Raw genomic sequence first — 16,240 nt, 5'->3', positions numbered from 1 at the left:
TGTGACACATTTAGCAAACCCCAGAGTCCATGTACTACCCAATTCATTACCTAGTTGCTTCTGCTGATACTGAATGTTGATCCATAAGCAATGCTGATGCAAAGGTTGACTGTTTCACAGTACACAGCCTTTGCTCACTCTGTTCCCCAAACATAGCCAACTTGTTCCCGAACAATTTCTCAGTCAAACTTGAGCAGTGTTGCTATATGCATTCATGGTGTTCCTATAGGGGCAGCTAGGGCTTTTGGGAGCCATGGTCCAAAACAGCTGGTACAGGGAACCTTTGGGCCACCTGATGCTGCTGAACTAAAACTCCCATCACCCCTAGCCTTTGACCATGCTTGTTTGGAGTTGTCATTCAGCAACATTGAGAGGACCAAACATCCCCTACACCTAATCTAAAGGGTGCTGGGTTGGCAAAGGCTGGCTTAAGCCTTACAATTTCACATCCCACTGGTAATTCGATAGATCAGGAGTGAGGAACCTCTAGCCCTTTGGGTGTTATTCAACTCCCATCAGCCTCATTCACAGAATCATAGAACTGTAGACTTGGAAGGGACCCTGAGAGCCATCTAGTCCAACCCCCTGGAATGCAGGGATGTGAACACGCAGCCCCTCATCCAATTTGAAAGCATACCAGACCCTGCTTAGCTTTGCAAATGTCCTAGCAGGATTTTTGTTTTAATTGGTGGTTTGGGATGATGGAAATGGTAGTGCAGGCACATCTTGAAGGATACGCTGGTGCTGAATTTATTTATTTGTTGCATTTATATACATTTATATCCCACCTTTCCTCCAAGTTGCTGACAGTGGCATACATGGTTCCTTTCCCCTTTCCCATGTTATCCTCACAACCACCCTTTGAGGTAGGTTAGGCTGAGAGTAAGTGACTGGCCCAAGGTCACTCTGTGAGCTTCATAGGATTTGAACCCTGGTCTTCCAGGTCTTAGTCCAACACACTAAACTACCTCTACACCATGCTGGTTCTCACTCCAAGGCAATTGTTCTAAAAACTGTGGCCTTGGCAGAAGAAAAATGGTGCTGGTTTTAGATGTGCCGACAGCAGGGCACCACTTATTAGCAGATGCCCAGTTTAAACTTTTGACTTCCGTTACTGAGAATTGCTCCGGTTTCGTCTGGAGTTCCCCCACCCCCACCCCCACCCCCACCCCAGAACTGCTTTGTCAATGTGAAGGACTAACTTTTGATTCTAGATAGGACACACAGGAGTATAATAAGGTTGTTTTGCAACTAAATAAAGAGATTTGTTTTAGCCCTCTGGACTAACTTTATTTTGTTTTATTTGTGTCATGCAGTCAAGAAAACAAAGCTGACAAGCCTGAATTGAAGGAGTATTGGTAGCACAAGCCCCATACAGTAGTCCATTTTGTTCTCTCATTCAGAGGGGATCAGAGGTCACACGAACAGAAAACATTGCTGGGCCTAACTGTACTGGCACCCAGGACTGTATTTTGCCGAGCTGTCCAGTTCTTTGAGAGCTCTTTAGTTAAGCTGTCAAGTTTGAGCTATAATCCTTTGTGAGCCTCCCAAAACTCTTGGTACAGGCAAAAGAAAAAGAAACCCCTACAATGATCCTCTCCAAAGAAAAAGGGATCAGGGCAAGGCTGCTGAATCACCGAAAGAACAGGCTCTCCTCTCAGGCCAAATAGCCTCTGAACTGGTAAGTGCTCATGTCTGTGATTCAGTATGTTTCTTACAACAGCCAACTATCTTGCAACCGTTAGAAACAAACTAGTAGCCAGACTTAACGTTAGTCATGATTTCTGCAAGACCAGGATCCAACCCTATTTCTGCAGTATAGGTTTCCCAAATCAAGGAAACAGACAGTTGTGTGTTGCCTAGCAACCACTCAGACGGGCTCCATCATTCTGAGGTAACTCAAACTCTACTTGGTTTGTGGCCATGCCTATTTCCCCCCCTTGCGTAGGCCTGTAGAATAAGGCAAACCTCTGCATATTTCTCCTCATGTTGCATTGATTTGTTTGGTTCACCCTCAGTAAAGTACTACCAGTTTATTTTCTGTCTGCTTTATTTCTGTCACTGTTAACATACCCAACCTGTGGATGTCCACTGTTCTTCCAGCTTAGATATGGCAGCTTAGATATAGCAAATAACATGCCCTCCAACATTTCTCCAATGAAAATAGGAACATCCCATTCCATAATGATAATTTTACTCTTTATACCCCACACATCTTACTGGGTTGCCCCAGCCACTCTGGGCAGCTTCCAACATATATAAAAACTGAATAAAACATAAAAAAAACATTCTCTATACAGGATTGCCTTCAGACGGCTTGAGGGTTGGATAACTCCATACCCTCCAACGTTTCTCCAATAAAAATAGGGACATCCTAAGGAAAAGCAGGGCATTCTGGGATTAAATTAGAAACTGGGATGGCTTCTTTAAATCGGGGATGTCCCTGGAAAATAGGGACACTTGGAGGTTCTGAAATAAATACAAGGGAAATAAGTGTTTATATTTTTTTGGATCACTGCGTTGGTCTTGCAGTTATTTCCTTCAAGCGTAGGAGAAAAGTTTTTCCTTCTCCATTTCTTCAGGAACATTCTTGGAGCTGATGGCCCATGTAATTGCCGGTAGTAGTACTGGTGTGTGCATGTTTATGGGTTTAATTTGTCCCACACTAAAGCTTTCAAGGTGCCAATCTTGAAAAAATACACCTCAGTTAATTCAATCTTTTGGTACTTATTGGTAAGCAACATTTATTTTCCTTTCTTGGTAATAATTTATTTAGTAAATGGAACCAAATACTTTTTTTCCCGGTTGCCATGTATCCCCCCCAAACACACACAACAGATCTCTGAGCAGTAAGCTGGTGATTTAGCAACGGAAATGACTGGGGTTTCCCCCCCCCCTCTGTTCAAAACCATCTCTCTCTCTCTTTTTGGTCTGGTGTACATCTATGACTCTCTCACTCTTTTTCTTATTCAGAAAGGAAGCACCCTCCAGATGATTCATTCTACGCAAACCATACTGGTGCCATCTCCATAGTGATTGTGTTTGGTTTCTTGTGCTCAGTTCCTCTGGTCTTTCAGCTTTACTTTGAAGAAGTGTGCATGCACACGAAAGCTCATACCAAGAACAAACTCAGTTGGTCTCTAAGGTGCTACTGGAAAGAATTTTTGATTTTGTTTCAGCTTTACTTTTGTAAGCTCCAGAAATGGAACGGAAAGAACCTTATCCAACTGCCTTCTGACCTCCATTCTTTCCTTATTTTACCCAACACAGACCAATGTACCTCTGGAAAGAGTTGCCACAAGACGTTTCGTAGCTGCGATATAGGACGTTCTAACCCTTATGCCACATAATCCCCGTTGACTAGCATAGACTTGCTCAAGAGTCCAGTGGCTCAATATTATGAGTCACAATGAATTTGCAATAAATACGAAGGATAAAGTGCAAGGGTTTCATCACCACTGCAAATGTTGCAAGCTGTGTTGGTGCACCAATATGATGAGGGCCGGACCCAGGGTAATTTGTCAGTGCTTCAGCAGATGTTCATATTGATCTGTCTCGAGCAACAGCTGCTATTATTTTTGCTATTTATGGCGTGTCGGCAATGTAAATTCTGCTTTACAAAGCAATGTAAGTAAAGTAACAGTGCCCCTGTGTCCCCAAGGACCGCATTATGATTTACATTTAGACAGTGTGCATGTGTGGGTACAGGGGGTAGAAGCATAAACAGGAGGGACGTTGGGCTTCCCCTCCCCAGAACCAGCCCCTGCCCCTGCCTCCAGGTTACACCCTTCACCATGAAATGATACGTTCACCAGATGTTGCATAATTGGAGGACAAGAGGTGATCTGCAGATATCAAGATCTTTTGGCTGCCTCAGATACATCCACTGGTGGAGGAACGGGGGTGCGGAGGGAGCGGACCGCCTCCGGCACCACTATTCTGGTAGGGTGCCATCGCGACGGTCCCCTTGGACATGCGCCATGCACCCCGTGCACGCCAGGCGCCACACCCCCACCAGCAGCACATCACGCCCCCAGAACGCGTGCCATGCCCCTGTGGATGGTGCACCACGCCCCGCCTGCTCTTCACCCCCAGTAGCGGAGCATGCAGCTTCGCCACTCAATACATCTGCACCTATATGCTGTGCTGGCCAGTCAACAATGTCCAGATATAATTCATTAAAATTAGTAATGTGTTTTAGAATGAATTCAGAACTAGGGGCTCCAGCACGGGGTCTGCAGGCAACATGGTGCCTGCGAAGCCTCTGAGCCCATCCACCCTGCACCGTGGTTACTTCCTCCTCTCCAAAAAAGACCTTGAACTAAAGCAGGAAGTGAGAAGAGCAATATCATTTCCCGCTTCCTCTTTCTGCTCTCACTCGCATTTGAAGGCTCAGATTGGCACTTGAGCAGCTGAACATAAAACAGAGTCTCTGAAAGGGGTGGGAGGGAAAGTGGAGAGCAGTCTGAGGGACTTGGGGGGGAGGAAACAGGGTGACTGGGAGGAGGTGGGGCGAGAAAGTAGGGCACCACAGGAGCTGGCAGGAAAAGGGAGTGAAGCGCCAGAAAGAATGAGGTGAAGGGGGAGGGGGAATTGTGTCCTTGAGAAGGGGAGAAAAGGTACATGTGCATGTGTATATGTGCCATTTAAGGCTGTGTGCACACTATACATTTAAAGCACATTTTCCTCCAACCCCCCCCCCAAAGAATCCTGTGAACTGTTTGTTAGGGGTGCTGAGAACTGTAGTTCTGTAAGGGGATAAGCTACTATTTCCAGGATCCTCATGAATTTTACATTTTTTTCCACAGACCCCAAACCACTATCAAATCAGAGATGACCTCTATCTCCATTTACTGAACCGTACAAATCAGGGCTCCAGTGCTTTTTGGGATCGCCAGGAATATAGCTCCAAGGCATAGATCTTCATAAAGTTTACAAGGCACCCCCCACCCCCCAGTCGTAGGTTACCTCTGTGTCACAGAAGTATTCTGTGATTTCTTGGTGGCTTTGTTCTCACCCTGTGTAAAAAAAAAAAACCAAGAAGGATCTGTATCTAAGATAAATGTTGTTTGCACTGCTGGCAAGCACTGGGTCTGCGGTGTTTACTGCACAATCTACCAACGTAACCCATTAATTTGAGAGTGCAAAACCATACAAATTCAGGAGGATCCATCTAACTTTTATCCAGACCCAATGAAAAAGCAAAGTGTGTGTGCGTGTGTGCATGCGTGCAGACACGTTTTTCTCTTAGGGGTGGGGAGCAGTTGTGGGGAGCGGGAAGAGAAGGGTGGTGCCCATGGCAGTCTCCCAAAGTCCCAGAAAGTTGGAGAGCCTTGGTTTAGAATTACACAGTACACTAAATTATGTGATTCCTTTTCCTTCCAAAACTTTTTTCTTTTCTTTTTTTAAGAAAAAAAGCAGTTGTGTTAAAGGCTGCAGTTTGAAACAGAAGACCAAAAAAGAGGGAAGGGGATGAACAGTAATATTTCCCCCTTGTGCTGTTTCTCCGTAAGAAGAGCCCTGCTGGATAAGGCCAAAGACCCATCTAATGCAGCCTCCTGTTCTTACGGTGGCCCGTTAAGGTGCTTACGGCAAGCCTGGAATCAGGACCGAAATGCAACTGCGCTCTCCCCACTTACAGTTCCCAGCAACTCAATGCATTCAATGGCCTAATCCTGCCTCTGGGAGTGCAGGGAAGAGATAGTCAAAGTGGCTAGTAGCCATTGCTAGCCTTCTCCTCCATTAATTTGTCCGATCCTCTTGGAATGCCATCCAAGTGGGTAGCCATCATTATATCTTGTAAGAGTGAATCCCATAGTAGTAGTAGTAGTAGTAGTAATGTAGAATGTGGGAAAGATAGCAGACATTCAGATGAAGCTTGGTAGATCTACTACCTCCTCTTAAGCCTGCCTACACATGATACATAATAATAATAATAATAATAATAATAATAATAATAATAATAATAATTTGTTTGTTGTTTGTTTGTTCCCCGCCCATCTGGCTGGGTCTCCCCAGCCACCCTGGGCTGCTCCCAACAAAATATTTAAGAAGCAATAAAACATCAGACATTAAAAACTTCCCTAAACAGGGCTGCCTTCAGATGTCTTCAAAAGTCAGGTAGTTGTCTATTTCCTTGACATCTGATGGGAGGGCGTTCCACAGGGCGGGCGCCACCACCGAGAAGGCCTTCTGCCTGGTTCCCTGTAACTTCACTTTCTCGCAGTGAGGGAACCGCCAGAAGGCCCTCGGAGCTGGACCTCAGTGTCTGGGCTGAACGATGGGGGTGGAGATGCTCCTTCAGGTATATTGGGCCGAGGCCATTTAGGGCTTTAAAGGTCAACGCCAACACTTTGAATTGTGCTCGGAAACGTACAGGGAGCAAATGTAGGACTTTCAGGACCAGTGTTATATGGTCTCAGCAGCCACTCCCAGTCACCAGTCTAGCTGCCGCATTCTGGCTCCCACTGCTGTTGTTTAAAACCTGGGGTAGTTAGATGATTTTAGACTCTAGATTTAATTAACTTGGATAGATGGGGGAGAAGCTGTTTAGATGCTTATGTACATTGCTTCATTTTCTTCGAAAAGCATTAAGCCAGCCCAACTGCCTTTGGGGACCCTTCTGCTCAAGCTGCTGAGTGGAGCACAGGCCACAAATCTTGTTATGATGGTGCCACTGTAATCTCCACCCCTGGGAAAAGACGTTCCGGCTCATATCCGCCCTTAGGCTACTGCTGCAGCAACAGAGGGTCAAGGCAATGCGATGCTGCATTGCATATCTGTGGGACTAAGATCCAAGTTCCATTGTTCTATCCTAGGCCAATAGCACTTTGGTTTCTATGGCTACAACCCCCAGATGACTTGCATCACCCTATTGCAATCAATAGAAGCTCGATGTAAATGATTTAAGGTTTGCAGCTCACTAGGTCCCTTATGACATACACCTGCTTCACTGCTCTCTTCAGTGAAACAACAAAAAAATAGAAAATGTAGCTCTCAGCCCTTTTGGGACAATTGCTAAAGACCAGATTAGATATGTCTAGCATTTATACCATGTTACTTTTGTTTTTGTTTTAAAATAAATACAACTTTGCTGTTATATGTTGTATTTTTTAAAAAAATGAAAAACAGCCTCTGGAGCAGAAAATTAATCAGAAAAGCAGCTAGTGGGAAAATAGTTAATGACACACACACACACACCCCATTCCTGCTCCACTCCTAAGTCCTAACTGCAGCCACTTGAGATTCCTTTTCATTAAAATAAAATATGCAGGAAACTTACATGTAGACATGAGCAACATCTAGTATCACCCTAAGCTGCTGCTAGATTGTTGCAGTCCACAATTGCAGATGTGAGCTAGTTCTGTTCCCTACCAATTCAGAAAAGATGCTTGCACCTTTTTGCAACGGCCATGGTATATTTTAAAAATGTGTAGGTGAAAAACAGCTCTCATTTAGTTCTCTGGAGATGGATGAGGGGAACAGCTTGAATTGTTGAAGCTCCCTGAGGACTGAGTTAGCAGGTGACAGCTCCTGTTCTTTTTGGCTTCCATCCCCATTTTTAAAGGATTAGAGAACCTTCCTTCCATAGCAATGATGGGCACTCAAAAGCTCTCCAGAAGTTGTTGAGCTACAGATCCCATAAACCATAGTCAGCATGGCCCATGGTGTCGTGGGCCAGGAGTCAGCTTCCCCTGCTAGACAGCAGCCTGAAGGTACAGAAGGTGGAGTGACTCTACATGCAGCTGATCAGGAGAAGGCACAGATGAGAACCAGCTAGCTTCTGGCTTCTGGCAGTAGTCAGACACTGGAAACAATGCCTGTGATTCCCAGCTCTACCTTGCTGCCCCTCACTCCCTGTTTGGACCCTTGGCTTCATGTCCATTTGGATTCCATGACCCATGGATTGTTGGATTACATGGGCAGCTGTTTGCCCAACCCTTGAAATGGACTGGACTTCGCATGTGGACTATTCTTGCAGGTAAGCATATCTCTTGTTTATTTGGCCTCGCCTCCCATACAGCTCTGCTCTCCATTGTTTGGCAATGGGATTTGAGACAGGGCTATGACACATTGGTCAGGGATGGTGGGGGTTGTAATCCAACAGCAGTGTGGTGCAGTAGTTAGTGTGTCAGATTAGGACCTGGGAGTCCCAGGTTCAAATGCCGTCAGCCCGGAAGCTTGTGTGTGTGTGTGTGTGTGTGTGTGTGTGTGTGTGTGTGTGTGCCTTGGGATAGTCAATGCCTCTCAGATGAACCTACCTCATAGTGTTGTCGTGAGGATAAAATGAGGAGGGAAGAACCATGTATGCCACCTTGAGCTCCTTGGAGGAAAGGTGAGATATAAATGCAACAGATAACCAAGAAAGAAAGTATATGCAGGACCATAGGTTTCCTATCTCTGTACCTTTTTAAAAAACAACAACAATCCAGATTTAAAGATTTGCATCCCTTTTAGAAGGCCTGGAATTTATTTTTAACGGTGTTGTGCAGAGCAATGGTAGAACCATATGCCCCATTCAGGAGAACTGGCAGTCAACTGCTGTTTAATTTCATTTTGGAAGGTTAACAGAAATCTGACTTAAGGGGGTGGTTAAGCAGCAGCCCAATAGATTTTCTAGGAAAGGTGTTTAGATCTGACCCTCCTCCCTCCATCACCTATGCAGAACATAACTAACAGTAGAATGTTTTTGTTAGGTGGTTGGAAATGATGACGCTATTCCTGAGGACGAGGCAGAGCCCAGTAATGGAATTGCTTATCTGGCAATGACTGCCTCTTCCTTTGAGATGCCCCAAGCCAGCCAGAGCGGCTGCCACCTTAAATGACGGCAGTGCTTTCGGCCAATTCCTGATGCCAAGTGCCCAAGCCAAATTCTCTGTGCCAAGAGGACTAGCAAACTGGCTACCTGCTGATCTGGCTATTTGGGGGTTGTTTGGCTTGGTAGACAAAGGGAGGTATGGAGGCTAATAGGCCCCTCAGTGGAGCTGCTCTGTATACAGGACATGAATGTTGTTCTGTTATCCCTTTTAACCCAGCCTATGTGTCAAGGGAAGGAGATACTTCCCCCCTCCTTCTACCAAGGACTGCTTTACCTTTGTGTACATGGTTGGAGTGGTTGTCAGTGGGCAGGGGCAGTGGTGGATTGGGTCCAAACTAGGGATGTGCAGATCAGTCAGTTTTTACTTCTCTCCATTTCTCTTTTAAATTAAGGTCTCCAGATTTCCAAATTAGTTTATCATCATAATTATTTTCCATAAAAGTTTTCCCATGAAAATTTATCAACATTTTAGTGCTAATTTCTCCTAAGGATTGCATGCAATTTCCCCCACTTTATCCATTTTTTAAAAAAGCATTTCCATACACTATAATGCGGGTTTTTGTTTTGTTATTTTCACTAATGTTGTTTTTGTATGTTATTTTCATATGCAGTTGTATGCACACTCTACCCCGGCCCATGCATTTTTGTGCATGTCGCTTGGCTGGAGAACTGCATTGCAAAACTTGGAGAAGTACAAATTTTAAAGGAGCGCTGTGTTTTGGTTCTTATAATGTTTCAGAAAGGGCAGAATATATAGGTTTGCATTTAAATGAGGACTGAATCAAATATCACCCCCCATCCCTAATCCAGAGTCAGAAGTGAGTGGGGTATCTATTTTCTCTCCCCTCCTGTCCACTCCTGCACTGGTGCCAGACACTGGGTGTGTGTGCCTTTGGGAGGGACAGATAGCAGGAGTCCAGGGCTCAAAGTGGGTGGGGTGCCCCTTTTCTCTCTGTTGCCTCTCCTTCCAGGAGAGCCAGTGTGGTGTAGTGGTTAAGAGCGGCAGACTCGTAATCTGGGGAACCGGGTTCGCGTCTCCGCTCCTCCACATGCAGCTGCTGGGTGACCTTGGGCTAGTCACACTTCTCTGAAGTCTCTCAGCCCCACTCACCTCACAGAGTGTTTGTTGTGGGGGAGGAAGGGAAAGGAGAATGTTAGCCGCTTTGAGACTCCTTCGGGTAGTGAAAAGCGGGATATCAAATCCAAACTCTTCTTCTTCTTCTGGCACCAGATTTGGGGCTAAGATGAAGATTTTACCTTGGCACAGGAGTAGCTTCCACATGTTTTCTCTGTCACCACTCCCAATTTGTTTATATATATTTTTTGTATTTGGGGGGGGGGTATACCTTCTTTTTTGCATCTTAATATTCATGTGTAAATTGTTCAAATTGGTTGTGTCCTTTTTACGTTTTATTTATTGTTTAGGACTATTTTTGTTACATTTGTAGCTATGTAATTTTTTTTATATTGTAAGCTGCCTTGAGCATGGTTTTAACTTTGGAAAGGCAGCACATAAATAAAATGGTTTATTGGCACTTTAGCAGAGGATGAGCTGAGACTGCTTTAAATGGCAGTTAACAGTGGTGTCCACTGACCATCTTAAATTACCTAAAATGTAAATTACCCCAGCCCAGATATAGGACATGCATAGATTTTATAGGTCCTATCCATGCTGAACCTCATTTCACACTCCAAACCAGAAAACATTTTCGAGAGGAACTTTGCTTGATTCATGAAGAGTTGGACAAATTAACAATCCAAGATGGGACCACCTAGTTTTGTGCAGATTTGCCTAGCCCAAGAAGGAAGTATCAGCTGTAACTTAAATTACAGGATGATGACATCAGCCGGAATATTCCCATTTACTGAAGTGGGCTTCTGAGTCGAAAACATCTATGATTCCAGAGCTTGCATTCCTAAGGAAACTTCCTTGAATTTAGATAAATGCAATCACTGCTCCACTTTCCCCAGTCAAAAGAGAGTAAGTAATGAAAGTGATGGGGAGGTACTTTTGCTAGAATCATGGGAGATTTAACCCATCTGCTTCATTTGTCTTTACAACACATTTGCAATATTGTCGTGTCAGTAAGCAGATTCCAGTAAGCAGTATATCACATCATGCACAAATGCCAAAGAGAAGGCAAATGATTTCTGGTCCTGTGTTCTCAAAGTTGTCCTTTGGGGAGAATCGGCTACTCATTCGTTCAGTTGGAAGGGTTCCCCCCCCCTCCTTCTTTATGATGTTTCCTGCAAGCCCACAATGCTAGTAATTTCTAAGTTTGGTTACAAAATTTCCCTTCTGCAAAAATTCTTAGAAGAAATGGGCAACTGTTAATGTCAGGTTCCGATGTGGACTGACCTTACCAGAAACCTATTTTTCTCTTTCTCTTGCTCATGTCCATGGCACTCAGCATGGTGCAAAACACAAATCTGTGAAAAAAAAGTGTATTGTTGATGAATTCCAGTAACACCCTACTGGGAAGAGCCCACGGGCTTCCCTTGTCTAATCTCTCTCCCCCCCTTTAACGTGATTGCCTTCTTCGCCCTCAGAAGTGTGATGTCTGTCTTTGAAGTGTTGAAAATAGATCACTCCAACAGCATTGCCAAGCAGAAGTAGGGGGGATGCAATTCTCCCACCTACACAAAGCCTTTCAATTAGCAAGCGGTGTAGACTTCCACCCCTGCAGCCCTTAACAGAGCTAACAGCAAAAGTAGTGTGTGTGTCCAGTAAGATAGCGTAGCATTTTCTCAGTTATACTTGGTGGCAGGCACAAGTGAAGTTACAGCAGATGGGTGGGGTATAAATAACAAACAATATAATAATAATAATAATAATAATAATAATAATAATAATAATAATAATAATAATAATAAATTATTTATTTATTTATACCCCCGCCCATCTGGCTGGGTCTCCCCGGCCACTCTGAGCGGCCTCCAACAAATATTAAAATACAATACAAAGTCACAAATTAAAAACAGGGCTGCATTCAGGTATTTTATAAATGACACGTAGTTGTTTATCTCTCTGACCCCTGATGGGAGGGCGTTCCACAGGGCGGGCGCCACTACCGAGAAGGCCCTCTGCCTGGTTCCCTGTAGCTTTGCTTCTTGCAGTGAGGGAACCGACAGAAGGCCCTCGGTACTGGATCTCAGTGTCTGGGCTGAAGAGTGGGGGGTGGAGACGCTCCTTCAGGTATACAGGACAACAACAACTATTATTATTATTATTATTATTATTATTATTATTATTATTATTATTGAATCAAAACCAGAAATCTGCATGCTTGCATCATCAATTCTGCAATAAGCTGCTGTCTGGAAGAAAAAGTCTATCTAACATCTGAAAATACAGGCATTTGGCCACATCTTCAGGGGGAAATGTTAGCATCGTTGGTCAGTGCACCATGCTAGCAGCTGATCTTTCTATTCAATGGTTCAAGTTATGTAATTTCATCCTCGGCATTAGAACTCCTATTGTGCATGTGTAATCAAACAGGTTCTGGGCAATGTCAACATTCTGCGTTTGCTCATGACTGTGACAGGTGAACAAGAGCAGGTGCAAATAGAGAGGCCAGCTGGGATAACAGAGATGCTCCAAATTAATAGACACCAGATGCAGGAAAAACAGGCAGGGCAAGGGAAGAGTTCAAAGGCAGTCCGCAGGGGACCGGAGGCCCCTCTCAAAGAAGTGATGATAGATTGCACATAGATAGAAGTGCATGCTTTAATTAGATTGTGCAGATAGGAGGGCAGACTTTCATTACCAAAGTTCGGATTGTATTGAGAAAAATAAATTTACAGTGTCAGACTTCTCTTCTTGCGGTTCATGCATCTTGATTCAGGAAGTATTCCCATGTCCTGGATGCTCAAGGATGTTTAATTTGTGAACTTGTAGCATAGGTCTGATACACAAACGCAGCCACAAAATTTAAAGTGGGCTCTGAAGTCATGACTCTGTTGATGGGCTCCACTATGTGCTATAAGTTTATACAAGGATTGGTATAATCTTTAGTCCACTTGCTTCTATGCAACACCACCAAAATATTCAGAATATAACTTAATTGATGTCCGTGGAGTTTTAAACCTGTTTTCAATGAAACCACAACTTATCAGTGAAAATATGAAGGGGGGATGTTTTATACGGTATCATGTGCTCCCAGAAAGTATATCTTTCACATAATCTGTCATACACAATGCAAGCGGAGGATAAACTCCCCTTGGATGAAAGTAATGATTTATGATGCATAACTGTTTGCAGAATTTGAGGAAGGTGCCTAGCATAAGCAATGTATCCACCTTGTGTTTTCAGTTAAAAGGCTCCCCTTTAGAATGTAATCTTGTTTCTTAATTCCTTTCCTCTTGCATAAACCGCTTGGTTATCATACTTTTATTCTTTCTCTCTTTGCATTTTTTTTTTTAAAAAGCATAGGAAGCGAAACAGTTTCACCACTAACTTCCTTCCTCTCCTGCTAGGCAGAAAAAAAGAACTTTTAAGAAACAATGTTACTCAGTAAAACCATTGCTATAAAAAGAATGAGACTAAAATGTGGCTTCCAATAATTGGGGGTGGGGTTTAGCTCTTTTGGTTTAGCTCTGTAGTTTGCATCAGCACTGAAAACATCAGTGCTTTGATAATTTAGTTGCTTCTAGAGGTGCAATTCTGCAGCTGGGAGCAAACTACACCAGGGCTTTTTCTTGGCTGTAAGGAGAACAGCCCCAAAGGTTCTCAAACATTGCCTGTCCTGGTTAGATGACGGAAGACAGTGCTTCTGACAAATGTGTATGCGTGTTGTACATTAATTAATTAATGTCAATGGTAGTTTGCATGCTTTCTTGTTATTGTGTCTTAAATGCTGAGACCCATCTAACAGTTTTGCGACCTCAAGAATTTACCTATAACTTGGATAAGCATTTTCACTAAAAAGTATGAATCAATTTTTGTTCACCATTCTGAAGCGAGGTACATAAAGAGCTAATGTTTCATGGGCAAATGTCACACGTATGGTCATGTCTATTGGAAACTGCAGAGAAAAGTTTTTCTGGCAAATGACCCGTGACATGTGAAAATCCAGTGACAAGACAACCACAAATAGATGCCTCCAAAGCATGATCGTGTGTATGTGACACTTTATTATGCATTCACAAGTTGCTGGTCAGCATCAAGTCCATGTGGAAACTTGCAATGCCCAAGGGAATTTGCACTTATCAATGGCAACACTCTAATGAGTTGGGTTTTTTCAACATTGTATTGTAATGTAAAGACTCAGCTTGATTTATTTATTACCTCTATATTCCCCTGGGGTGTACATAATTATCCCCCTTCTGCATTTTAACCTCATAACAACCCTGTGAGGTAGGTTAGATTGAGATGGAGAGAGAGAGAGAGAGAGAGAGAGAGAGAGAGAGAGAGAGAGAGAGAGAGAGAGAGAGTAGCCCAGTTATCTATGGCTTTATGACTGAATGGAAATTTGAACCTGGAAAATCTGAAAGCATGGGCTGTGAAGGTTTAGAAAACAAGCGGATTGATTCATAGCAAGTTAATTTTAAGATTTACCCATCCAAAGAAATTACAACCATCTGCTCGTCAGATGTTTCTGTATCTACAGAAGTGCATATACTAACTTGGGGTCAGCAAACTTTTTCAGCAAGGGGCCGGTCCACTGTCCCTCAGACCTTGTGGGGGGCCAGACTATATTTTGAAAAAAATATGAACGAATTCCTATGCCCCACAAATAACCCAGAGATGCATTTTAAATAAAAACACACATTCTACTCATGTAAAAACACAAGGCAGGCCACACAAATAACCCAGAGATGCATTTTAAATACCTGTAAAAGGACAAATTCTACTCATGTAAAAACACGCTGATTCCCAGACCGTCTGCAGGCCGGATTGAGAAGTGTTGTACACTTCCCAGGTACAACATTTTTAAAGCAAGCATTTAATATGAACATGTTATAGCATCAAGACACACCAACACTACCATGCTTCTTTTTTTAAAATTAACAACACATTTTTCATGGGGATCAGAATGCAAACAATGCCATTGTCATCTGCTATTTAAATTTCAATTGACATTTAACCCTTCAAATGTCTCTAGAGTAAAATAGAAAACACATAAAAGGCTATGCTTCTCCTACACAGTTCTCTACATCTGCTCCAGTTTGTATGACTACAGAAATTTCCCAACCTTAAAGTTTAGATTTATTGTAAGTGATTTCATTTGAAGCAATCCCACAAGAAGAGAAATGTAAATTGTGGCCTTCACAGGCATGGCAGCGATTGTTCAAAATCTCTATCTGTGGGCTTACAATGTAAATGTAGGTTTCAGAAATGAATAGCATTTTGTCCCTATATTCTGGGACACCTCTAGTTGTTCAGATGATGAATGGTTTCACTCCAGATAGCCTAAAAGTTCCATGTAGCTGCAAAACAATATGTTTAAAATGTTCAAAGCAACCAGTTAGTACAGGGGGTCCCCAAACTTAGGCCCTCCAACATTTATCCAATGAAAATAGGGACATCCTGAGGAAAAGTGAGGTGTTCTGGGATCAAATCAGAAACCAGGATGGCTTCTGTAAATCTAGGACTGTCCATGGGAAATAGGGACACTTGGAGGGTCTGCTAAAACCATCTGTATTGATGTTAAAAGCCCATTAGAAACACAAGTTTCCAGATATATTGCAATTGAGCAAGGAAGAGCCAGTTTGGCAGGAGTGTATATTTCAGTTTATGCTGTGTCCAATCCTATGGAAAGCTTAAAAAAAAACCCACCACTACAAGCATTTCATTGTATTCTGGATTTGTAGTGTGTTGCACTTTTCTGTAACAGCATTTTTTATAGCTTAGGTGGGTTTTTTTAATTTTAAAAAAGAAAAACGTTTTCTGCACAGTCAAAACTATAGGTATGCAACAACGGCTATTTTGTGAAAACTAGGATTTATTGCTCTAGAGACTGTTTTTAAAAAATGGATAATAAGATGCTTCCTATGTGAAATGCTATATACACTTGGTCCCAGTTTATGTACAATCCCACCATCTTGGTCAGGGGTGGGGAACTGGATCTGCATGGTGGGACAGGTCCTTATCTTCCCCAACCCCCCACTGTCAAAGTTTGGCAGGTAAGGAACATGCAGGCAAAATCACAGCTTGTAAAGGGCTGATAAACATCTGGTTGTGGGGGCTTGCGAAGTCCAGTGCACAGCATTCTGCAAGACCCAAAGGTTTTGGGTTTTATGCACATTAGAGTGTAGGAGAGAGGATGGGTTCCCTCACCAAACAAAGCAGCTTCAGTGTAAATGCTGCAACTAGTCCAGCACCCCATTCCTGCACAATTGACCACCTGTCCCCTTTCTCTCGCAAGCAAGTTAGTGATTCACACTGCAGGGTCTACCTGTATATACAGCAGAAGTATAACA

The sequence above is a fragment of the Lacerta agilis genome, chromosome 12, assembly GCF_009819535.1.
Source record: "Lacerta agilis isolate rLacAgi1 chromosome 12, rLacAgi1.pri, whole genome shotgun sequence".
NCBI lineage: Eukaryota > Metazoa > Chordata > Lepidosauria > Squamata > Lacertidae > Lacerta > Lacerta agilis.
Note: the sequence above shows the minus strand (reverse complement) of the source record.